A 26,121-nucleotide genomic window follows, 5' to 3' on the forward strand; every position below is an offset into this window, starting at 1 on the left:
GGAGGTGATATGAGAGACCTCAGCCGGAGACCCTGGAGAGCTGCTGCCAGTCTGAGCAGACAAGACTGACCCGGACGGACCAGGGGCCTGATTCAGTAGAGGCAGCTTGGCGTAGTCATGTGCTCAGGTTCACGGGCGCTGCTTCATTTAGCTTAGCGTACCACAATCATGCCGCCGTCTTCAGCCAAGTTCCCAGATACACGGTCCTCTGCTGCTTCCAGGGCAAGAGGGATAGTGGCTCAGTGGTAGAGCATCTGCTTGGTGAGCAGAAGGTCCCAGGTTCAATCCCCGGCATCTCCAACTAAAAAAGGGTCCAGGCAGATAGGTGTGAAAAACCTCAGCTTGAGTCCCTGGAGAGCCACTGCCAGTCTGAGTAGATAAGACTGACTTTGATGGACCAAGGGTCTGATTCAGTAGAAAGCAGCTTCATATGTTCATATATATGTCTTCTTTTCGGAGGGATGGTGGCTCAGTGGTAGAGCATCTGCTTGGTACTCAGAAGGTCCCAGGTTCAATCCCCGGCATCTCCAAAAAAGGGTCCAGGCAAGTAGGTGTGAAAAACTTCCGCTGGAGACCCTGGAGAGCCGCTGCCAGTCTGAGTAGACAAGACTGACTTCGGAAGAAGACTTGAATTTTCAACCCAACATTAGGAAGGTTTTTCTGACAGAGCAGTTCCTCAGTGGAATAGGCTTCCTTGGGGGGGAGGAGGAGGAGATGGTATCGGGTCTGATTTGGGGAGGGATGGTGGCTCAGTGGTAGAGCATCTGCTTGGTAAGGGGAAGGTCCCAGGTTCAATTCCCGGTATCTCCCACTAAAAAGGGTCCAGGCAAGTAGGTGTGAAAAACCTCCGCTTGAGAGCCTGGAGAGCTGCTGCCAGTCTGAGTAGACAAGACTGACTTTGAGGGACCCAGGAGGGTCTGATTCAGTATAAGGCAGCTTCATATGTCCATATATGTTGGGGAGGGATGGTAGCTCAATGGTAGAGCATCTGCTTGGCAAGCAGAAGGTCCCAGGTTCCATCCCCGGCATCTCCCACTAAAAAGGGTCCAGGTGATTAACATGTGGAATTCACTGCCACAGGAGGTGGTGGCGGCCACAAGTATAGCCACCTTCAAGAGGGTGTTAGATAAAAATATGGAGCAGAGGTCCATCAGTGGCTATTAGCCACAGTGTGTGTGTGTGTGTGTGTGTATATATATATATATAATTTTTTTGGCCACTGTGTGACACAGAGTGTTGGACTGGATGGGCCATTGGCCTGATCTAACATGGCTTCTCTTATGTTCTTATGTGATACAGAGTGTTGGACTGGATGGGCCACTGGCCTGATCCAACAGGGCTTCTCTTATGTTCTTATGTGACAAAGAGTGTTGGACTGGATGGGCCATTGGCCTGACCCAACAGGGCTTCTCTTATGTGACTCAGAGTGTTGGACTGGATGGGCCATTGGCCTGATCTAACATGGCTTCTCTTATGTTCTTATGTGACACAGAGTGTTGGACTGGATGGGCCACTGGCCTGATCCAACAGGGCTTCTCTTATGTTCTTATGTGACAAAGAGTGTTGGACTGGATGGGCCATTGGCCTGTTCTAACATGGCTTCTCTTATGTTCTTCTGTGACACAGAGTGTTGGACTGGATGGGCCATTGGCCTGATCCAACAGGGCTTCTCTTATGTTCTTATGTGACACAGAGTGTTGGACTGGATGGGCCATTGGCCTGACCCAACAGGGCTTCTCTTATGTTCTTATGTGACACAGAGTGTTGGACTGGATGGGCCATTGGCCTGATCTAACATGGCTTCTCTTATGTTCTTAAAAACCTCCGCTTGAGACCCTGGAGAGCCACTGCCACTTTTCTTCTTCTTCTTCCTACTGCTACTTCTTCTTCTCCTCTCCTCTGTGTAAAGTAACGTTTCCTTTTGTCTGTCCTGAATCTACAGCCCATCAGCTTCGTTGGGTGCCCGGGAGTTCTAGTAATTTAGGAGAGAGAGAAAACTTCCTCGTGTTCAACTGTCTCTACCGCCGTGCATCATTTGATAAACTTCTCCTGTCCACTCGTAGTCCTCTCTTTTCTAACTCGCAAAGTCTCCGGTTCTTCAGTCTTAATCTTTCCTGAGCAGCTGCTGCTGGTTGGGCCTGTGCCTTTTGCTCTGTTGACCACTTGGTGTGGGCAGGAGAGGGGCCGTGGCTCCATGACAGCGCCTCTGCTGGGCATGCAGAAGGTTCCAGGTCCAACCCTTGGCCTCTCCAGTTGAGAAAAAGGACCAGTCAGCAGATGATGGGAGAGACCTCTCTCTGCCTGAGACTTTGGGGAGCTGCTGCCAGTCTGAGTAGGCAAGACTGACTTTCATGGACCAAGACTCTGATTCAGTAGATGGCAGCTTCATGTGTGTGTGTGAGAGAGACCAGAGGGCAGCACCCGCACTTTCCTGTGCCCTGCCCCGGGAGATGAGGCTGTCTAGACAGGCCTTGCTTCAAGACGCATCTTGCCAAGAAGCCAGAAGGGCTTCTGTATGTAGCAGGATCTTTTTGGTGGTGGCCTCGCCCACATCTTTTCTGACATTTCATAGATGTCTTTAAAGAGGCCTAATTGGATGTATTTTGGCCTGGCCTGCCACACTTCCTTAAGGGCTGCTGCTCTTCTGCTTCCTTGTTTAATTGGTTGCCCTAATGAGTTACTATATTCCAGGGGTGGCCAAACTTGCTTAATGTAAGAGCCATGTAGAATAAATGTCAGATGTTTGAGAGCTGCAAGATAAGAACATCAGATGTTTGAGAGCCACAAGGAAGGAAGGAAGGGAAATAGTTGGGGAGGAGGAGGGCGGGAGAGGTGGAAAGAAAGCAACTTTAACTTTTAACGCATTCTCCAAGCAGCTGGCTGGCTTGGCAAAGTGATTTGAAGAGAGAAACGCCTTCTCCAAGCTGGCCAATGGAGCGGTGGGGACGAAGAGAGAGCCACATGTGGCTCCCGAGTTTGGCCACCCCTGTTATATTCTGTTGGTTTTTTTAAACCCGATTGAGACAAAGCAGGAGTCAAGTTGCACCTTTAAGACCAGCCAATTTTTATTTAGAACGTAAGCTTTCGTGTGCTCTTAAGCACACTTCATCAGACGAGGAATCCGGCACAGTTAGCAGAGCCATACCTAGCTGAGCAGAGCCATACATAGCTGGTAGGCAGTGGCCCAAAATGCAACATGGTACAATTTAAGAACCAATGGCAGAAATTATCTGGTAGGCAGTGGTTTAGAATGTAAAAGGGTACAAGGACAGAATAGTAAAATTAACAAATGGAGCAAACCTTTGATCTGAGTAGCTGGAGCATGCGAAAGCAACAAAACAGTATTATGTCAAAAGGTGAGATTGTCTGTCAATGACAATGGGAGATGTAGTGGGATAAGCAACCAAAGTCCCTGTTTGAGTGTGTCAACACAGCTGAAAGAGAAATACATTGGATAGTGATGTTCTTGTCCACCTAATTGACTTTTTAACATGTAAACATCATTCTAGTTTGCCATAGGAAAAAGGAATACGATAAAATATAGTGAAAATGGGTAAAAGATATGTAATGAGATATACAGCCAATATCCCTATTTTGAGTATGTCAGTACAAATAATTATACCGATACACAATTCTAAAAGAGAAGCACATTGGAATACTGTGGATGTATAGCTATACTCACTGAGAGTGGGTTTAGCATCTGTAATGAGACAAAAAGCCAATATCCCTGTTCAGTCCTGGGGAGGTGTTTGTTCCAAGTTTCATAATAATTTGTAATTCAGCAATTTCTCTCTCCATTCTGTTCTTGAAGTTCCTTTGCAGTAAAACAGCTACCTTGAGGTCACCCACTGAATGCTTTGGAAGGTTAAAGTGTTCTCCCACAGATTTCTCAGTTCTGTGATTCCTAATGTCAGGTTTGTGTCCATTTCTCCTTTGACGGAGGGTTTGTCCTGTTTGCCCTATGTAGAGAATGGAAGGGCATTGTTGGCATTTCATGGCATGTATAATGTTGGAAGATGAACAAGTGAATGAGCCTGAGATGGTTTAGTTAATGTTGTTAGGCCCAGTGATTGTGTTGTCTGGGTGTATGTGGCAGCAAAATTGGCACTTGGGTTTATTGCAAGCTCTGGTACCGGTGTCCACGCTCAGGTGATATGCTGTATTGTTGTGGGCGAGGAGTTGTTTGAGGTTGGGAGGGGCTGTCTGCGTACCAGAAAAGGTTTACCCCCCAGTGCTTTTGAAAGAGAGCTGTCACTGTTCGAAAGGGGTTGTAAGTTGTTGGCGATACCGGTTTTCAGTTGAGAGTTGTGGGTGACCGCTAGCGGCGTTCTGTCATTTTCTCTTTTGGGTCTGTCTTGTGACAGGTTTTCTCTGGGTGCCGTTCTGGTTTTGCCGATCTGTGTCCTGACTTCATCAGGCGTTTCCGTATTCCGCCACTTTGGGATGTGCTGAAAAGCGGCCCGTGATGGGTTTTTTTTTTTAATTTTTGCCCAGCAAAACAACTCCATAAAATAGATGGGCTGCAGGAAAGCCGGAGCTGAAGCATGAGGCTCTGTGGCTGGCGGAGAGGCCTCCCTTCCTCGCCCCACTCCGGTCCCCGGGGTCTGGCAAGCTCTGGGCACCCCCCCTTCCCGCTTTGGCTCCCTCCCTCCCCGGCCAAGGCCCCATCCCAGCCTGGGCTTTTGCGCTTCCCCTCCGGAGCCTGCTGAAATCGAACCCGGCCCCCTTTTCTGGCTCAGTGTTTTTACGAGCTCTTTTGCTTTGGGCATTATTTTTAGGAATTTCTCCAGCGTGTGGCTGGGGGGGTGGGGAGAGGAGAGGGGGCCGGGGGAGGGGAGGGGAGGGGGGGTGGGGGAGAGGAGGTCTCTCTCCTCTTCCCTTCCCCTCCCCAGCAGCAGCAGCAGCAGCAGGCAGGAGCGGCTGTGCGCGTTAACAGAGCAGCGGCTGTTCAGCGGCGGCTGCCAGAAAGAGAGCCTCGGGTTACGGGTGCGCAAAGGGGGCTCTGCTGGGGGGGGGGGGGGGCTCGGGGAAGGGACGCGGCTGGGGAGAAGGAGGAGGAGGGGGGGAGGGGGGCTCGGGAGCCTGCAGCCGCAGCCAGCACTAAGAATCCTCCCCCCTCTCCCCTCCCTTCCCCTTTTTTTCCTCGCAGAGTTTTTTGGGACCCGTCGGCGGCGAGGCCATGGGGAGCAGCAGACGCAGCGGTAGCAGCAGCAGCAGGACTTGAAGGTGAGAGGCTGCGGGGAAAGGCTGCCGCGGGCGAGCTGGCGCTGCCAAAGGTGGGGAGGCCGCGCGACAAGAAAAAGGGATCGCGGGAAACGGGACGAACAGTGCGAGTGAAACAACCGCCGCGGCGAATAACAACATTTGTTCTTACCATTTAAAAACCGCCGTCTGTTTTAACGCGCCGCATTTAAAAATGTGCATAGTTCATGGGGAGGGGGAGGCAGGCAGGGGAAGGCAGGGGCCGGCGTCCGTGCGCCCCGGAGCTGCAGTCCCGGCCAGTGGCGTCGCGCGCAAAGGCGCGCCAGGTTGCCCTTTGGGGTCGGCGCAAAGAGGAGGGACTGGGGACACCCCCCCCCCGCTCGCCTTGGGAGCCCGCCCCTCCCCGGGCCTTGCACGTGGAAGGCTCCAGCACGTGCTGCCCTTCCAGGAGGCCGGCCCAGCCCTCCCCGGCGGGTTGTCCCAGGGATGTCTGCATCCCGGCGCCCTGAGTCAGATGCCCTCCCAGCGCCCCGGAGTCGAAGCGGTGGCTCCGCGTGGAGCTCTGAGTCAGAGTGTTAGTAAACGGACCCTCCAGCGCCGCTCGGGTTGGAGAGCTTCCCATAGGGCCGGGGACGAGGTGGGGATGCTTGGGAGAGAGTGGTCTGCCCTTGGCAGAGCCGGATCGACAGGCTTTTGGAGGAGGGGGGCAAAATTAAGAAATGGCACCCCCTGATGGGCCATTCTGCTTTATGGTCCCATAGAACAGGGGTGGCCAGCGGGAGCTCTCCAGGTGTTTTTTGCCTACAACTCCCATCAGCTCCAGCCAGCATGGCCAATGGTTGGGGCTGATGGGAGTTGTAGGCAAGAAACATCTGGAGAGCTCCCGTTGGCCGCCCCTGCTGTAGAATACGATGGGCTCCATACTCAATTTGGCACTCACCCCCTCCTGCCCCGCCCCCCCAGCTCTGGCCCTGGTCCTTGGTGCAGCCGCTCAGTTACGGGAGGTGGTGCGTTCCTCTCTGGGGGCTCCTAAGCAGTGTTCCCTCTAAGCTGAGTTGGCGTGAGCTAGCGCACCGATTTTGAGCCTCCAGCGTGCACATTTTTGCCTTCACTCAGGCAGGATGACCCCGGAGCCGCACTAAGGTGTGCGGCGGCTCACCACGTTCATGCCGGGAGCTCACAAAGTACAATTTTTACTCACAAGACTCTGCAGCTTAGAGGGAACGTTGCTCCTTTGGTTGTTGCTCAGTCGACTCCGACTTTGCGACTCCACGGACCGAGTCCCGCCAGGCCCTCCTGTCTTCCTGTCTGTTGTGGGGGACGAAGGTAAAAGAGATTGTGAGCGGAGGGTGGGATATAAATCCAATATCTTCATCTACCTCACAGGGTGTCTGTTGTGGGGGAGGAAGATAAAGGAGATTGTGAGCCGCTCTGAGAATCTTCGGAGTGGAGGGCGGGATATAAATCCAATATCTTCATCTACCTCACAGGGTGTCTGTTGGGGGGGAGGAAGGGAAAGGAGATTGGGAGCCGCTCTGAGACTCTTTGGAGTGGAGGGCGGGATATAAATCCAATATCTTCATCTACCTCACAGGGTGTCTGTTGTGGGGGGGGAAGGGAAAGGAGATTGTGAGCCGCTCTGAGACTCTTTGGAGTGGAGGGCGGGATATAAATCCAATATCTTCATCTACCTCACAGGGCGTCTGTTGTGGGGGAGGAAGGGAAAGGAGATTGTGAGCCGCTCTGAGACTCTTCGGAGTGGAGGGCGGGATATAAATCCAATATCTTCATCTACCTCACAGGGTGTCTGTTGTGGGGGAGGAAGGGAAAGGAGATTGTGAGCCGCTCTGAGACTCTTCGGAGTGGAGGGCGGGATATAAATCCAATATCTTCATCTACCTCACAGGGTGTCTGTTGTGGGGGAGGAAGGGAAAGGAGATTGTGAGCCGCTCTGAGACTCTTCAGAGTAGAGGGCGGGATATAAATCCAATATCTTCATCTACCTCACAGGGTGTCTGTTGTGGGGGAGGAAGGTAAAGGAGATTGTGAGCCGCTCTGAGACTCTTCGGAGTGGAGGGCGGGATATAAATCCAATATCTTCATCTACCTCACAGGGTGTCTGTTGTGGGGGAGGAAGGGAAAGGAGATTGTGAGCCGCTCTGAGACTCTTCAGAGTAGAGGGCGGGATATAAATCCAATATCTTCATCTACCTCACAGGGTGTCTGTTGTGGGGGAGGAAGGGAACGGAGATTGTGAGCTGCTCTGAGACTCTTCGGAGTGGAGGGCGGGATATAAATCCAATATCTTCTTCTTCCACCATCCTCCGAAGTTTGCTCAAATTCGTGTTTGTTACATCAGTAATGCTGTCCAGCCATCTTCTCTTTTGCCGTCCCCTTCTTCTTTGGCCTTCTGTCTTTCCCAGCCTTGGGAACTTCTCCTAAGAGTGGGCAATACTCCTCCTTTACTGAATGGGTCACTTTCCCCTCTCCCGTTGCTACCAAAAGGGGTTACTCCAAACACACTGAGTAGCGTTGCGGCCCTGTTGTTCACTTCCAGCAAAGCCAACTCCAGTGTTCTGCTGCTGCTAAGATGTCTCTGTGCAGGTTCGTTGCTGCCCCTTTGCCTTGCAGAGGATTGAGCCTAAATCCGCTGTTGGGATCCGCTCTGGTACGACCCAGACAGGTGTTTCTACGGCAGCAGTGGTCGTAGCGGTATCCCTGCTTGGCTTCCGGATGGCCAAGGTCAGTGGTCGTTTTGCAGAAAAACCGGTGATGGAGCTCATCCAGGGATTGTTATGGAGCTGCGTCTACTATTCAGTGGACAAGGAGGTGGAACTCTCAGAAAGCTGTGCTCCTGTGAGCTCCCACTGAATCCGAGGCCTGGCCAAGGTCAACGAAAACCAACCTTTTAATGGCACACTGTCAGGCCTGGGCGACACTGAAGCCACAAGGGCAGGGGAGGAGAGAGGACTGCAAAGGGCCCCCTCCCTGCATTTCTGGCCCCCTCCATTTGCAGAGGCATCAAAGCTCTGGCGTTGTCACCTTTGGGAAGTCCCTGGCTTTGGGGACTGTCGATAAGCAGGGAGGAGGTTCGCACCATTGTTCCTTCTAAGCTGAGTGAGCGTGAGCCACCTCGCACATTCTTGGCCTCCCGCTCACACATTTTTGTCCAAGCTCAGGAAGGATGACCCCGGGAGCACGCTAGCTGGTGCAGCAGCCTCATCACTTTAATGCCGGGAGCTCACAAAGTAGAATTTTTGCTCACGAGACTCTGCAGCGCAGAGGGAATATTGGCTGGCAGGCAGGACCAGCCTTACGGTTAGCTGGGTTTTGTCCCAAATTCAGGGACCGGATCGACGTATTTTTTGAGAGGGGGGGGGCAAAAGTGAAAAATGGCACCCCTTAAATTTTTTCCCTTATGTATATGTATGTAATCGATGCTTTTGATATAGATCAGGGGTGGCCAAACTGTGGTCGGGAGCCACATGTGACTCTTTCACTCATATTGTGTGGCTCTCCAAGCCCCCGCTGCCTCATTGGCCGGCTTGGAGAAGGCATTTCTCTCTTTAAATCACTTCACCAAGCCAAGCCAGATGACAGCTTCGAGAAGGTATTTATGATTAAAGTTGCTTTCTTTCCACCTCTCTCTTCTCAATTTTCCTTCCTTCCTTCCTTCCTTCCTTCCTTCCTTCCTTCCTTCCTTCCTTCCTTCCTTCCTTCCTTCCTTCCTTCCTTCCTTCCTTCCTTCCTTCCTTCCTTCCTTCCTTCCTTCCTTCCTTCCTGTCTTGTGGCTCTCAAACATCTGATGTTCATGTTTTATGGCTCTCAAATGTCATAGAATCATAGAGTTGGAAGGGACCACTAGGGACATCTAGTCCAACCCCCTGCACAATGCAGGAAACTCACAGACACCGCCCCCTAAATTCTCAGGATCTTCATTGCTGTCAGATGGCCATCTAGCTTCTGTTTAAAAACCTCCAAGGAAGGAGAGCCCACCACCTCCCGAGGAGGAAGCCTGTTAGAATCATAGAAGAGTTGGAAGGGACCTCCAGGGCCATCTAGTCCAACCCCCTGCACAATGCAGGAAACTCACAAACACCTCCCCCTAAATTCACAGGATCCTCATTGCTGTCAGATGGCCATCTAGCCTCTGTTGAAAAACCTCCAAGGAAGGAGAACCCACCACCTTCCGAGGAGCAAGCCTGTTAGAAACATAGAAGAGTTGGAAGGGACCTCCAGGGTCATCTAGTCCAACCCCCTGCACAATGCAAGAAACTCACAAGCACTTTCTCCTAAATTCACAGGATCTTCATTGCTGTCAGATGGCCTTTTAGCCTCTGTTTCAAAACCTCCAAGGAAGGAGAGCCCACCACCTCCCAAGGAGGAAGCCTGTTAGAAACATAGAAGAGTTGGAAGGGACCTCCAGGGTCATCTAGTCCAACCCCCTGCACAATGCAAGAAATTCACAAGCACTTCCCCCTGAATTCACAAGATCTACATTGCTGTCAGATGGCCTTCTAGCCTCTGTTGAAAAATCTCCAAGGACATTCATTTCTTGTGGCTCTCAAACATCTGGCGTTTATTCTATGTGGCTCTTACATTAAGCAAGTTTGGCCACCCTTGATATAGATACATAATAAACAACTTCAGCGTTGCTGGCCACTGGACAAATGAGGGGGGGGGGAACAAATGCAAAGGCTTAAACAAAATCTTAGGAGACAAATCACGTGTCATAAGTTGGCTTCTTGATCAGAAGCACAAAAATATGCTTTGAAAACCTGATTTTTTTTTCCTATCAGCATTACTTTGAGAAGGAGATCAGATCAGAGTTTCAAGTGGAAACACTGGCAAGGGGGAAATGTGTGAAGTTGCCTCTTCCGAGTCTGCTGGTTGAACACAGAGAAGGGTAGAACAAAGCAAGAGTCAAGTGTCACCTTTAAGACCATCCAATTTTTATTTGGAACGTCAGCTTTTGTGTGCTCTTAAGCCCACTTCATCGGACGAGGAATCCAGCACAGTGAGCAAAGCCCTACAGAGCTGAGCAGAGCCATACAGAGCTGGTAGGCAGTGGCCCAGAATGCAACATGGTACAATTTAAGAACCAATGACAGTGAAGTAAAATTATCTGGTAGGCAGTGGTTTAGAATGTAAAATGGTACAATGACAGAATAGTAATATTAACAAATTGAGCAAACCTTTGATCTGAGTAGCATGAGCATGCGAAAGCAACAAAACAGTAGTATGTCAAAATGTGAGATTGTCTGTCAATTACAATGGGAGACGGGTTCAATATATGTAGTGGGATAAGCAACCAAAGTCCCTGTTTGAGTGTGTCAACACAGCTAAAAGAGAAATACATTGGATAGTGATGTTCTTGTCCACCTAATTTACTTTTTAACATGTAAACATCATTCTAGTTTGCCATAGGAAAAAGGAATACAATAAAATATAGTGAAAATGGGTAAAGCATATGTAATGAGATATATAGCCAATATCCAAACTGGAGAGCCAGTTTGGTGTAGTGGTTAAGAGTGCGGACTCTTATCTGGGAGAACCGGGTTTGATTCCCCACTCCTCCACTTTGTCAGAACTTGAAGAACTTCAAACGAGACTTATTACTCTGTTGCAAAAGTATAAGGCGTTTATTGAGAACTGTGTTCAGGGAAGGCACAAGTTGACTCTGATAACGGACTCAGTGATTGATACAAGCTTTATGCAGTTGTTACAGAAACAATAAAACCATTTCTCACACTTTGGGAGACAGTTGTCCGTTCCCAGGGTTTCTTATCTCCAAAAGGAGGAAGGAGTCCCGCTGTGATGCTCTAGTAGGCGAGCTTCAAAGGACACCTGCAGATGTTTTTCCAGAGGCTATCTGTCACCCTTCAGTGGTTACAGTTTGTTTGAAATGCAAGGCATTCAGTTAGTAGGCCTAGCTACAAGGACATGGGGTTAGTATGCAGTTACAATATGGAGTCAGTTAAGCTAACATTGCCAAGCTCAGCATACATAACTAGGGTGGCCATAATGTCTGAAGGCCAGCCAGGGACACCTGGGGGGGGAAGGCAGGGGTGTGCGCGCGCGCCGCCGGAAACAGGAAGTGACGTCACTTCCTGTGATGTCATGCCACCACCAGAAACAGGAAGTGACGTCACTTCCTGTGACATCATTTCCCCCGCGCCACCTGCCGGAAGCAGGAAGCGACACCACTTCCTGTGACATCATTTCCCCCGCGCCACCTGCCGGAAGCAGGAAGCGACATCACTTCCTGTGACATCATTTCCCCCGCGCCACCTGCCGGAAGCACATGCACTGGGCTATTCCCCAAATACAATGCCATTGCTGACCAAAAAAACCACCCTGAAGTGATGTCATGATGTCAAGACAGTGCTCTAGGATACACCAAAGTTCTGTTTTGAACTATATAGTTTGAGGAAAAGCTTAGAGGGGCCCTCAGATGTCATGATATAACTTCCCTTTTTTCAGAGGAAGTGACATTGTACACTGGTGCACATGTTTGCACTCCCCCAACTCCCTGTTTCCCCCCCCACTGGTTTTTGTAGCAGGGGGAAACAGGGTAAATTGCTGTCTGCCTAACATTTGTACAATTCAGCATCGAAAACCCATTAAGTATAACATTACAAATATAAAAAGCAACACAAAGTATATTGATCCTTGTTTCGCAATGCATGTACTTGTGACAAAACTAGTAGTTCTACCACAAAAAATCACAGTATGTATGTGTTTTGCACAACTGTCTTTCACATTACCTACTACCTAACTGGGTGTTTTTTTTAACCTGGAGATGCAAGGGATTGAACCTGGGACCCTCTGCATTCCAAGCACATGCCCTGCCATGGAACCAAAGCCCCTTCTCTGATATAAACTGGTCTGGCAGGCATTCAAGTCATTTCGTGTCAAGCCAGATAGACCAGGTCACTGGCTCATATCTGATTGCCACAGCTGACCAATGTAAGTGCAACTTTCAATTACAGCCCTGTTGGATCAGGCCAATGGCCCCTCCAGTCCAACACTCTGTGTCACATAAGAACATAAGAGAAGCCCTGTTGCATCAGGCCAGTGGCCCCTTCAGTCCAACACTCTGTGCCACATAAGAATATAAGAGAAGCCCTGTTGCATCAGGCCAGTGGCCCCTCCAGTCCAACACTCTGTGCCACATAAAAATATAAGAGAAGCCCTGTTGCATCAGACCAATGGCTCATCCAGTCCACCACTCTGGTCACATAAGAACATAAGAGAAGCCCTGTTGCATCAGGCCAGTGGCCCCTCCAGTCCAACACTCTGTGCCACATAAGAATATAAGAGAAGCCCTGTTGCATCAGGCCAGTGGCCCCTCCAGTCCAACACTCTGTGCCACATAAAAATATAAGAGAAGCCCTGTTGCATCAGACCAATGGCTCATCCAGTCCACCACTCTGGTCACATAAGAACATAAGAGAAGCCCTGTTGCATCAGGCCAGTGGCCCCTCTAGTCCAACACTCTGTGTCACAGAAGAACATAAGAGAAGCTTTGTTGGATCAGGCCAGTGGCCCATCCAGTCCAACACTCTGTGTCACAGAAGAACATAAGAGAAGCCCTGTTGGATCAGGCCAGTGGCCCATTCAGTCCAACACTCTGTGTCACATAAGAACATAAGGAGGGAAGGAAGGGAGGAGGGAAGGGAAGGGAGGAAGGAAGGAAGGGAGGGAGGGAGGGAAGGAAGGGAGGGAAGGGAGGGAAGGAAGGAAGAAAGAAAGAAAGGAAGGAAGGGAGGAGGGAAGGAAGGAAGGAAGGGAGGTAGGGAAGGAAGGAAGGAAGAAAGGAAAGAAGGGAAGAGGGAGGGAAGAAAGGAAGGCCGCCCCCCCCCCCCGCTTTCGGCCCCCTTACCTGCTCCAGGGTGGCGGTCGGCGGAAAGTCCAGCGGCGGCGGCGAGTCAGGCGGCGGCGGCGAGTCGAGCGGCGGCGGCGGAGAGGCCAGGGAGGCGTCGGAGAGGCCGGCGCTGGTCGCTGGTGGGCCTCCAACGACCAGCGCCGGACTCTCCGACGCCCTCCCCGGCCTCCACCTGCACTGGAGGGCCCAGCCGCCGAGCAGCTGAGCGGGACGGGGGCGGGCAGCGGCGCAGCAGCCAGGCAAGCCCAGGCAAGCCTCCAGCGACCAGCGGAGGCCGCGGAGAGGCCTTCGCTGGTCGGCGCTGGTCCCGGAAGGCCTTCCAGAGTCTCTGGAAGGCCTTCCGGGACCAGCGCCGGCTGCTCCGCGGCCTCTCGCGGCCTCCGCTGGTCGGCGCTGGTCCCGGAAGGCCTTCCAGAGTCTCTGGAAGGCCTTCCGGGACCAGCGCCGGCTGCTCCGCGGCCTCCGCTGGTCGCTGGAGGCCCTCCAGAGTCTCTGGAGGGCTTCCAGCGACCAGCGGAGGCCACGGAGAGGCCTCCACCACCGCCGCCGGGCCCCGGGCGGGGAAGGCGGCGAGTGAGGGAGGGAGCGTCCCTGCGCTTGCGCAGGGGCCCTGCGCACGCGCAGGGATGCTCCCTCCCTCACTCACCGCCTTCCCCACCGGCGCCCGCGGCCCACCGCCTCCGGGGCTGGCTAAACTGGGACCTCTAAATGGTCCCGGTATAGCCAGCCCGGGAGGCGGGAATAGGGGGCCAGAACCGGGACATTCCCGGGCGCCCGGGACGGTCTGGCCACCCTATACATAACAGATACAAGTTCTGACACACTTGCACCTGCTAGCATGGCCTTGGGTCAGCTATAGCTCTGGCAGAGGTTGTCCTTGAAAGGGCAGCTGTTGTGAGAGCCCTCTCCAGCCCCACCCACCTCACAGGGTGTCTGTTGTGGGGGAGGAAGGTAAAGGAGATTGTGAGTCGCTCTGAGACTCTTCGGAGTGGAGGGCGGGATATAAATCCAATATCTTCATCTACCTCACAGGGTGTCTGTTGTGGGGGAGGAAGGGAAAGGAGATTGTGAGCCGCTCTGAGACTCTTCGGAGTGGAGGGCGGGATATAAATCCAATATCATCATCATCCCTGTTTTGAGTATGTCGATACAAATAATTATACTGATACACAATTCTAAAAGAGAAACACATTGGAATACTGTGGATGTATAGCTATACTCACTGAGAGTGGGTTTAGCATCTGTAAAGAGATAAAAAAGCCAATATCCCTGTTCAGTCCTGGGGAGGTGTTTGTTCCAAGTTTCATAATAATTTGTAATTCAGCAGTTTCTCTCTCCGTTCTGTTCTTGGAGTTCCTTTGCAGTAAAACTGCTATCTCGAAGTCACCCATTGAAGGAGTCTTAAAGTCACCCATTAAGGGAGACTTAAAGGAAGTGTTGCCAGCTCCCTCTCTCCATCTCTCACCGCAGGGTCTTTAAAGGGGGAGGGGGCAGACGGAGGAATGCGAGGCAGCTTTGAATCGTAATGCTTGAGAAAGTAAAAGTAGCCAGTCTTGGAGCTGCCGGCTTGCTCCACCCACTCCCCAAGGAGTGCCGAATTTGTGCAGTCCTTGAGTCCCTGGACAGTTGTCAAGGGTGCCAGTCCTCCAGGGGTCTCCCAAGGAAGGACTGTGGTCTCTGTCATAACCAGGTGCTGGGTTGGCAGAGGACCTTGAGGCCACAGAACTGGCAGGAAGGGGGGTTGGGAGTCCTGTTCCTCTCAGTCAGGAACCCCTAAGTTGTACAGGTGGTGGCAGCGTGCCCTCGTGGTGGGAAGAGGATAAGCTCCCTTCAGGGACCGGGTTTGAAAGCAGAATCAGGCCGGTTCCGCCACAACAAAATAAAGATGAATATATTTTTATAAGCCACTCTTTAACCAAAGAGGTTGCCCTGGGTTGAGGTCTGCCGTTAGGGAACCGGAAGGGCAGGGCTCTTTTTCTCTTCTTCCTGCCATAACTCTTGCCTGTGTGACCTGCCTTGTTCCAAATTCGCCTTGCATTTACTGGCACTAACCCTGCACCGTCCCATTGAAGAGCAGCCCCACTGTCTGCGTGAGTGTGCCCTGGTGGACTTCCGGGAATGCTAAACCTGAGCTGAAGCTGAGGGGGTTCTTTTGGGTCTCAGATACCTGAAGCGAGAGACATGACAGTCCAGTCTAGGCTTTCTGGACAGGTGGAATTGGTGCGCTTCATCTATGGTTGCTAATCCAAATTAGGCAATTCCCAAAGATTGGGGGTTGGTTTTGGAGAGAGGGGTTTGAGGAGGGGAGGGAGCTCAGTGGGGTGTATCATGCCATTGGAGTCCAGCTGCCAAAGCAGCTGTTTTCTCCAGGAGAAGTGGTTTGTGCTGTCTGGAGATACGTTGTAATTCCTGGAGATCTTCCGGCGTCAGCCTGAAGGTTTAACAAAAAAACCAAAAGCACCATGTGCAAAACCAGTTCCAACTCTATTGTTAGAGTAAACTTTTCACTAGCAATAACTCAGAACATCGTATGGCACTAATCAGCTACAGTATATATATATATATCTCCATTGTCATACAAAATCCCTTGGCAATATAAATACCACTGCAATGTCGTATACTGTTCAGCAGGGATCATTTTGTAGAAAAAAAGGTGGTGGAGGTCATCTAGGGATTGTTATGCAGTTGCACTAGCTTGGCCCTGCCCTGAGAATCATAGAGTTGGAAGGGACCTCCAGGGTCATCTAGTCCAATGCCCTGCACAATACAGGAAATTCACAAATACCTCCCCCTAAATTCACAAGATCCTCATTGCTGTCAGATGGCCATCTAGGCTCTGCTTAAAAACCGCCAAGGAAGGAGAGCCCACCACCTCCTGAAGAATCATAGAATCCTAGAGTTGGAAGGGACCTCCAGGGTCATCTAGTCCAACCCCCTGCACAATGCAGGAAGCTCACAAACACTTCCCCCTAAATTCACAGGATCCTCATTGCTGTCAGATGGCAATCTAGCCTCTGCTTAAAATCCTCCAAGGAAGGAGAGCCCACCACTTCCCGAGGAAGCCTGTTCTACTGAGGAACCGCTCTAACGGTCAGGAAGTTCTTCCTAACATTGAGCTAGAAACTCTTTCGATTTCATTTCAACCCAATGGTTCTGGTCCTACCTTCTGGGGTTACAGAAAACAATTCCGCACCATCCTCTATATGACAGCCCTTCAAGTACTTGAAGATGGTGATTATATCACCTCTCCATCGTCTCCTTTCCAGGCTAAACATCCTCAGCTCCTTCAACTTTTCCTCAGAGAAAAGAGAGCCAGTTTGGTGTAGTGGTAAGGGCGTGGACTTTTATCTGGGAGAACCAGGTTTGATTCCCCACTTGCACCCGCTGAGATGGCCTTGGGTCAGCCATAGCTTTCATAGAAGCTGTCCTTGAAAGGGCAGCTGCTATGAAAAAACTCTTAGCCCCACCTATCTCACAGGGTGTTTGTTGTGTGTGGGGGGAGGTAGAGTAGAGTGAGACCGCTCTGAGACTTTGAGATTCAGAGTGTAGGGCGGGATATAAATTTAAAAAAATCTTCTCATAGGACTTGGTCGCCAGACCCCTCACCATCTTCCTCGCCCTCCTCTGGACCCCTTCCAGCTTATCTAGATCCTTCTTAAAATGTGGTGCTCAAAACTGAACACAAGACTCCAGGTGAGGTCTTACCAGAGCAGAGCAAAGCGATACCATCACAACACGTGATCTGGACACTAGACTTCTGTTGATACAGCCCCAAATTGCATTTGCTTTTTTAGCCAGGCGATCTTTTGCCCTTCCAGGAATGTCTTTGCTTGAAATATTCCTGTCAGTGAAAAATGTCTCAGGCAGTTTCCAATAAACCGTAAAGCCAGGTGTCAAGCAGGAGTCCAAAACTGAACAAAGATCAACAAGCAGAAACCTGAGCTCAAAGCCAGCGGTGCAGAGAATCAATCAAAATCACCCTAAATCTTTGCAGATGACAGCAACACTCCCCCCCCCCCCAATGCTCTCATGAGCAGCCTGGGGTGGGGGAAATGGGCCATGGTCTCCTTGATGCTACCCCCACCCTGGACCCCAGAAGTTGGAGGGCATCAGAGTTCTCCTTTGGCTGAGATGCCTGGTCTGATCACCTCTGACCCAGGAGGTGAAGATGCTGACACCATCTAGGGCAGCCCCAGAGAAGAGGGCTTTCATATCCAGGCCCCCTTCAGGTTCTCCCCCCTCAAGGGCCAAAGTAAGACTGAAGGGCAGCTTCGGAGAGCCAGTTTGGGGTAGTGGTTAAGTGTGTGGACTCTTATCTGGGAGAACCGGGTTTGATTCCCCACTCCTCCACTTGTACCTGCTAGCATGGCCTTGGATCAGCAATAGCTCTGGCAGAGGTTGTCCTTGAAAGGGCAGCTGCTGTGAGAGCCCTCTCCAGCCCCACCCACCTCACAGGGCGTCTGTTGTGGGGGGGAGATGATAGAGGAGATTGTAAGCCACTCTGAGTCTCTGTCCTTGAAAGGGCAGCTGCTGTGAGAGCCCTCTCCAGCCCCACCCACCTCACAGGGTATTTGTTGTGGGGGGAGAAGATAAAGGAGATTGTGAGCTGCTCTGAGACTCTTCGGAGTGGAGGGCGGGATATAAATCCAATATCTTCATCTACCTCACAGGGTGACTGTTGTGGGGGAGGAAGGGAAAGGAGATTGTGAGCCGCTCTGAGACTCTTTGGAATGGAGGGCGGGATATAAATCCAATCTCTTCATCTACCTCACAGGGTGTCTGTTGTGGGGGAGGAAGGGAAAGGAGATTGTGAGCCGCTCTGAGACTCTTTGGAGTGGAGGGCGGGATGTAAATCCAATATCTTCATCTACCTCACAGGGTGTCTGTTGTGGGGGAGGAAGGGAAAGGAGATTGTGAGCTGCTCTGAGACTCTTCGGAGTGGAGGGCGGGATATAAATCCAATATCTTCTTCTTTTGGGGCCATGTTTACCTCCTCAAGGAGAACTCCACATGCCATTTGAGTGGAAAAGGCTGGATTTCTTCCTGGGCTGGATTTGGTTGGCTACGATAATTGCACCTTCAAACCTTCTTCTGCTATCTTCCTTCCTTCCTTCCTTCCTTCCTTCCTTCCTTCCTTCCTTCCTTCCTTCCTTCCTTCCTTCCTTCCTTCCTTCCTTCCTTCCTTCCTTCCTTCCTTCCTTCCTTCCTTCCTTCCTTCCTTCCTTCCTTCCTTCCTTCCTTCCTTCCTTCCTTCCTTCCTTCCTTCCTTCCTTCCTCCCTGTCTTGCAGCTCTCAGATATCTGATGTTTATTCTATGTTGCTCAAGTTAATTTCAAGTTAATTTCAACAGCAAGTTTGCACCCCCCCCCCTTTCTCTGGAGCATTTTTTCCGGAGCTAAAACAAAAATGTATGAGCCAGAGGCTAAAAACCCCCCTGTGACCTAGCTCACACGAACTCAGTTTAGAGCAGGAGTGGCCAAACTTCCTTAACAAAAGAGCCACATAGAGTAAATGTCAGATGTTTGAGAGCCACAAGCCGTGAACATCAGATGTTTGAGAGCCCCAAGGAAGGAAATAGATGGAGGGAGGTGGAGGTGGATAGAAAGCAACTTTAAATGCATTCTCCAAGCCTCCGGCTGACTTGACTTGGAGAACTGATTTAAAGAGAGAAATGTCTTCTCCAAACCGGCCAACAGGGCAGTGGGGGTTTCAAGAGCCACACAATATGTGTAAAAGAGTCACATGTAGCTCCCGAGCCACAGTTTGACCACCCCTGGTTTAGAGGGAACGCTGCCCTCCTCCTTCTCTCCGTCACCTCAGGAGATGCTGCTGTTCCTCTCTCCTTCTGTAAACGCCTGCTCTGAGAGAGATTTGCCTGGCGACGCACTATCGTCACATGTTTTAGGGCCGAGTCCTGGCATTAAAAAAAAGGGTCCCTGAGCATCGGCGGCTCTGGGTGTGATAAAAGGCCAGAGGCCTTGAAATAATGGGCACCCATTCGCAACAGAGTTCCGTTTGAAGGGCAGATTCCGTTTCTTTCCACGCGTTGCTTCCTTTGAGCCCTTGGAACAGGGCAGACAATAAACCTCTTGGCCAATTCTCCAGGCGTGCCAGGCTCTGGCCGGTGTCCCTTGGAGGGTTTCCACGCTTAGGAGGGAAAGGAGACCGCCTGCGGGGGTGAGCCCTAGTGGAGCCAGCAAGAATGGCAGGCTTTTCATGCAGAAGATCTCAGGTTCAATAATAACATAATACCAAGGAGTGTCCCTCTAGTCCAACCTCCTGTCCATCAGTGGCTGTTAGCCACAAGGTCTAGCTGGAACTCTCTCTTTGGGGCAGGGATGCTCTGTATTCTTGGTGCTGCTGGGGGGCACAATGGGAGGGCTTCTAGTGTCCTGGCCCCACTGGAGGACCTCCTGAGGGCACCTGGTTTTTTTAGCCATTGTGTGACAAAGTGTTGGACTGGATGGGCCACTGGCCTGATCCTACATGGCTTCTCTTATGTTCTTCTGTGACACAGAGAGTTGGACTGGATGGGCCACTGGCCTGATCCAGCAGGGCTTCTCTTATGTTCTTATGTGACACAGAGTGCTGGACTGGATGGGCCAATGGCCTGATGCAGCATGGCTTCTCTTATGTTCTTATGTGACACAGAGTGTTGGACTGGATGGGCCACTGGCCTGATCCAACAGGGCTTCTCTTATGTTCTTCTGTGACACAGAGAGTTGGACTGGATGGGCCACTGGCCTGATCCAACAGGGCTTCTCTTATGTTCTTATGTGACACAGAGTGTTGGACTGGAGGGGCCATTGGCCTGATCCAACAGGGCTTCTCTTATGTTCTTATGTGACACAGAGTGTTGGACTGGATGGGCCACTGGCCTGATCCAACAGGGCTTCTCTTATGTTCTTATGTGACACAGAGTGTAGGAATGGAGGGGCCATTGGCCTGATCCAGCATGGTTTCTCTTCTGTTCTTATGTGACACAGAGTGTTGGACTGGAGGGGCCATTGGCCTGATCCAACAGGGCTTCTCATGTTCTTATGTGACACAGAGTGTTGGACTGGATGGGCCATTGGCCTGATCCAACAGGGCTTCTCTTATGTTCTTATGAGACACAGAGTGTTGGACTGGATGGGCCACTGGCCTGATCCAACAGGGCTTCTCATGTTCTTATGTGACACAGAGTGTTGGACTGGATGGGCCATTGGCCTGATCCAGCATGGTTTCTCTTCTGTTCTTATGTGACACAGAGTGTTGGACTGGAGGGGCCATTGGCCTGATCCAACAGGGCTTCTCATGTTCTTATGTGACACAGAGTGTTGGACTGGATGGGCCATTGGCCTGATCCAACAGGGCTTCTCTTATGTTCTTATGAGACACAGAGTGTTGGACTGGAGGGGCCAATGGCCTGATCCAACAGGGCTTCTCTTACGTTTTTATGTTTAAGTCATGGCAGCCTCTGGTGACTGACCCTTATTGGGGGCCTCAAAGATATTCAGGGAGGTGGTTGAATAAAGCCTTCCCCCGCCTCCTGGCTTTGGTGCTTCAAGGAGGTCTTCCATCCAAGTACTTGCCAGGGTTGACCCTACTTACTGGGCTTGCCAGACTTGTCCAAGTGAGGGCTGGGGTGTGTGTATATCCTTGAAGGGCACTTGACAGTTTTGCTCATGTGTCCAGGAGTTTTCCAATGATGCGCTGAAGGGCCTTTTTGGAAAGCACTGCTATAAATTCCTTTCTGCCTGAAAAGAACAAAGGTGACTAATGAAGTGTGGGAGGTGGATGGGAGCCATTTTAAAAATAGAGAAATGGGGACCCTCAGCGGTGTCGTTTTCTTCATCTGAATCATATGCCTGGGGCGTGAGACGGAGGGACGTGGCTTGCAACCAGTGACTGATTGGGTCATGTGTTCCAAACTGTGCTCTTGGGAGCTCTTGGAGAACTCACCTGCTTTTTCATCGAGAGTGCTGGCGACCGAAAAGAAACTTGCTTAACGCGTTCGTCTGAACTATTCCTACCCCGTTCCGCAGCCAAACAGCTTTTGCGGGGGAGGGATGGCTTTCATAATAAAACCAGATCCACATCAATATGTAGGAAAAAAAAGGCTAATAATACAATCTATGAACAGGAATAAAACTGCAATACAACGCCATTAATCAGGGGCACCAGGCAGTGGGCCACAGCAGCGGAAGAATCATACCATCGGCACCAAAGCAGAACAGCCTCTCTGGCAACGTGCAGGAGGGTTGTGGAGATGTTACCTGCGCACACGTCCCTGTTGTGGAGTTCCTAGAGATTTGGGGGATGGACCCTGGGGACGGCGGGATATGGGGGACCTCAGCAGGATACAGTACCATACAGACCACCATCCAAAGTAATTCTGGAAGACCCCTGGCCAGTCCTTGGAGGTTTTATACAGCTAGGGCTGATGGGCAGAAAGATTGGTATAGAACAGGAATGGCCCCACTGTGGCTCTTTAAGCTGACCAGGAGAAGGCATTTCTCTCTCTAAATCACTTCCCCAAGTCAAGCCAGCTGGCAGCTTGGAGAATGCGTTTAAAGTTGCTTTCTTTCCACATCCCCCTCCCCCATCCGTTTGCTTTCTTTCCACCCTTCCTTCCTTCATCGTGTGGCTCTCAGATATCACAATGCTCATGCGTAGCGGTTCTCAAACATCTGATGTTTATTCCATGGGACTCTTTCATTAAGCAAGTTTGGCCACCTCTGGTATAGAAGGGATTCTAAAGCACTGAAATAGAAGAATTGAATCCTGGAATCCCAAAGCTGGAAGGACCCACAGAGGTCATGTAGTCCAGCCCCCTAATCAATGCAGAGTCAGCCTAGCGCACCCCTGACAAGTGTTTGTCCAGTCGCTGCTTGAAGACTGCCAGGGAGGGAGGAATAGGCATGGAGGCTGAAACGGAAAGACTTAGTTCCAGTGCTTTGAGAGGAGTTTTATTTTAAAAAAGCTTTTGCCTATGTGGAACCTGACGAACATATGAACATATGAAGCTGCCTTATACTGAATCAGACCCTTGGTCCATCAAAGTCAGTATTGTCTTCTCAGACTGGCAGCAGCTCTCCAGGGTCTCAAGCTGAGGATTTTCACACCTATTTGCCTGGACCCTTTTTTGGAGATGCCAGGGATTGAACCTGGGGCCTTCTGCTTCCCAAGCAGATGCTCTACCACTGAGCCACTGTCCCTCCCCAAGAGAACAGAGAAACCTGGAAGTGTTTATGAAATCAGACTATTTAATAAGAAACGCAACCAGGCCTCGACTGTGAGAAGCTGCAAACAAAAATTGTGGGTTTCCTCTCTCTGCACAGGATCAGGGCATGTGTTGCAACCAGCGCGTGTGCGTCTTGCTTGCCTTGCTCTCTGCCCTCCCACCAGCCACTTGCCCCTGTGGCTGCCAATTCACACAGCTTTCTTCTGACCTTTTATTGTTGGGCAGGGGACAGCTGCAGAGACTGCAGTAAAATCAGAGTGGTCCTGAGAAGGAGGGGAAGGATTGAGGGATGGAGAGAACAGAAGCAGACTGGCTGTGTTAGTCTTGGTGCTTCAGGGGGCACAGTGGGAGGGCTTCTAGTGTCCTGGCCCCACTGATGGACCTCCTGATGGCACCTGGGTTTTTTGGCCACTGTGTGACACAGAGTGTTGGACTGGATGGGCCATTAGCCTGATCCAACATGGCTTCTCTTATGTTCTTATGTCTGGGGGCATGGATGCTCTGTATTCTTGTGCTTGGCGGGTGGGGGGGGGGACAGCGGAAGAGCTTCTAGTATCCTGGCCCTACTGATGGACCTCCTGATGGCACCTGGGTTTTTTGGCCACTGTGTGACACAGAGTGTTGGACTGGATGGGCCATTAGCCTGATCCAACATGGCTTCTCTTATGTTCTTCTCTCTGGGGCAGTGATGCTCTGTATTCTTGGTGTTTGTGGGGGGGGACAGTGTGGAAGGGCTTCTAGCCCCACTGATGGACCTCCTGATGGCACCTGGGTTTTTGGCCACTGTGTGACACAGAGTGTTGGACTGGATGGGCCATTGGGCTGATCCAACATGGCTACTCTTAAGAACATAAGAGAAGCCATGTTGGACCAGGCCAATGGCCCATCCAGTCCAACACTGTGTCACACAGTGGCCAAAAAACCCCCCAAGTGCCATCAGGAGGTCCACCAGTGGGGCTAGAAGCGCTCCCACTGTGCCCCCCCCCCAGCACAAGAATACAGAACATCACTGCCCCAGAGAGTTCCAACAATAAACTGTGGCTCTTTTCTTACGTTATGGAGTAGAGGTCCATCTGTGGCTATGATCCACAGGGTATTGATGGAACTCTTTGTCGGGGGCAGTGATGCTATGTATTATTGGTGCTTGGGATGGGGGACAGTGGGAGGGCTTCTAGTGTCCTGGCCCCACTGGTGGACCTCCTGATGGTACTTGGGGGTTTTTTGGCCACTGTGTGACACAGAGTGTTGGACTGGATGGGCCATTGGCCTGATCCAACATGGAACTGATGTAGCTGTCCTGGTTCCTAATAGGTAGAATACAAGAGGGGCTGCATTGGGAGGACTTTCCAGCCTTTCAACAATATACTGTGTGTGTGTAGACACATCCACAATACTGCTTGAGTTGGCCATCTGGGCTGCTGTGTGTGAACTGGCTCTCCTTGTAGTTGACTCCCCAAGAATGCTGATGGCTCCAGATATTTCTGTGTCTCTCCCATTCTCTCTTTCTTTCCACAGAAAGAGAGAATGTAAGAACACAAGAGAAGCCATGTTGGATCAGGCCAGTGGTCCATCCATTTCCATACTCTACATCACGCAGTGGCCAAAACCCTGGAGTCCACCAGTGAGGTCAAAACTCCAAATTGTCCTCCCACTGTAGCCACCCAAACACCAAGAAGACAGAGCATCCCTGCCCCAGACAGACTATATCTTGTGGTTAATAGCCACTCATGGACTTCTGCACTTAAGAACATAAGAGAAGCCATGTTGGATCAGGCCAATGGCCCATCCAGTCCAACACTCTGTATCACACAGTGGCCAAAACTCAGAAGCCATCAGGAGGTCCATCAGTGGGGCCAGAACTCCAGAAGCCCTCCCACTTTTGCCCCCTGCCACCCAAGCACCAAGAATACAGAGAATCACTGCCCCGGACAGAAGAACATAAGAGAAGTCCTGTTGGATCAGACCAGTAGCCCATGCAGTCCAACATTCTGTGTCACACAGTGGCCAAAACCCAGGTGCCATCAGGAGGTCCACCGGTGTGTCAGGGCACTAGAAGCCCTCCCACTGTTGCCCCTCCCAAGCACCAAGAATACAGAGCATCACTTGCCCCAGACAGAATGTTTCATTTATATGTTGCCTGAGATTCCTTTGATATGTTGACTACTTGGGGCAATTTTTGATGGGTCAGGGAAGAGAACAGTGTCTAGGCACACAGGCATCAATTACTATAGCTTGCAGAGAAAAAGAGGAACTGGTAGAAGACTCAGGACTCCACTTGGCCTCTTCCCCCCTTCCCCCCCCCAGACAACTGACACTTGGCCAGCTGCTGGAATGGCCTTGGGTCAACCATAGCTCTTGCAGAGTGTTTGTTGTGGAGAGGAAGGTAAAGGAATTTGTGAGCTACTTTGAGACTCTGAGATTTAGAGTGTAGGGCGGGATATAAATCCAACATTGTCATCGTCTTCTTCTTCCTCACCTGGAGTCTTGCGTTCAGTTTTGGGCACCACATTTTAAGAAGGATATAGATAAGCTGGAATGGGTCCAGAGGAGGGCAACGAAGATGGTGAGGGGTCTGGAGACCAAGTCCTATGAGGAAAGGTTGAAGGAGCTGGGACGTTTAGCCTGGAGAGGAGGCGGCTGATAGCTGATAGGATTACCATCTTCAACTACTTGAAGGGCTGTCATATAGAGGAGGGTGTGGAATTGTTTTCTGTGGCCCCAGACGGTAGGACCAGAATGAACGGGTTGAAATTAAATCAAAAGAGTTTCCAGCTCAACATTAGGAAGAACTTCCTGACCATTAGAGCAGTTTCTCAGTGGAACAGGCTTCCTCCTTGGGAGGTGGTGGGCTCTCCTTCCTTGGAGGTTTTTCAATAGAGGCTAGATGGCCATCTGAAAGCAATGAAGATCCTGTGAATTTAAGGGGAGGTATTTGTGAGTTTCCTGCATTGTGGAGGACTAGATGACCCTGGAGGTCCCTTCCAACTCTAGGATTCCTCTTCTTCTTCCAGTTCTCAACTCCATGTGCAGCCATCCAAGAGGCCAGAGCCTGCGCTTATGGGCTTTCCAAAGGCCTCTGGCCATCCTTGCGTGGATGGCAGGATGTGGGGACTGTGGCCTCAGGTGCTCGGCATGAATTTGTTCAACAGATTGGTGCTTTTGCAGCCGTTGTACTTGGAGGAAGATGCCCCTTTGCCATTCCAGGTTCTCCAGAATCCAGAAGGCTGTACTCCAGGCTCATGGGTTACTTCATGTGCCTCTTCCTCGTGAGGAATTGCGCGCAGCTTGCAAATGGCTTTAAGTTTTGCTGCTTCAGGAGTTGAATGTGTTCTTTGGGACCGGATCACATCCTGTGCTTCAACGGCTGCTTCCTATCAAGAGCGGAGGCCTTGGATCACGAGCTAACCTGGGATAACGTTGCCAAGGGGCCGGGGGGGGGGGGGGCGGGGATTTGTGCCCAGAAGTCCCGCATGAGCACAAGCAATGATTTTTGGCTGGCCAGCTTCCCTCCACCTTTCCTGGGGCGAGTGCAGATGTGTGTTGCGCAACTTGCTGTGAAGTTGTGCTGGCAGCTGTGAAGCACAGAGGCTGGCCTGGGGGCTGGTGGGCAAAGGTGGGGGCAGCTCCATTTTGACAGCTCTGGCTGACTCCCCAGGAATGCTGATGGCTCCAGATATCTCAATGCAGTGCGCTGGGTGTCCTTTTCCTCCTCCTGTACCTCCACGGGGCCCTGGGTAGCACAGGCTTGCAGAGCCGGATTAACAGTCAGGCCAAGTAGGCACAAGCCTATGGGCCCCCACACTTT

At 51.2% G+C, this 26,121-nt stretch overlaps 1 protein-coding gene across 1 annotated transcript in view; it reads left to right on the forward strand.

Annotated features, from left to right (window-relative positions):
* Nucleotides 1-5,153: 5,153 nt before the first annotated feature.
* Nucleotides 5,154-26,121, forward strand: part of IL11RA (interleukin 11 receptor subunit alpha) — a 121,615-nt gene continuing 100,647 nt past the window's right edge. The window contains exon 1 of the mRNA XM_060236468.1: nucleotides 5,154-5,226. The gene's annotated coding sequence lies outside the window, so the exon portion shown is untranslated. The remainder of the gene's footprint in view (nucleotides 5,227-26,121) is intronic.

Source organism: Heteronotia binoei, chromosome 4 (assembly GCF_032191835.1).
Source record: "Heteronotia binoei isolate CCM8104 ecotype False Entrance Well chromosome 4, APGP_CSIRO_Hbin_v1, whole genome shotgun sequence".
NCBI classification, from domain to species: domain Eukaryota; kingdom Metazoa; phylum Chordata; class Lepidosauria; order Squamata; family Gekkonidae; genus Heteronotia; species Heteronotia binoei.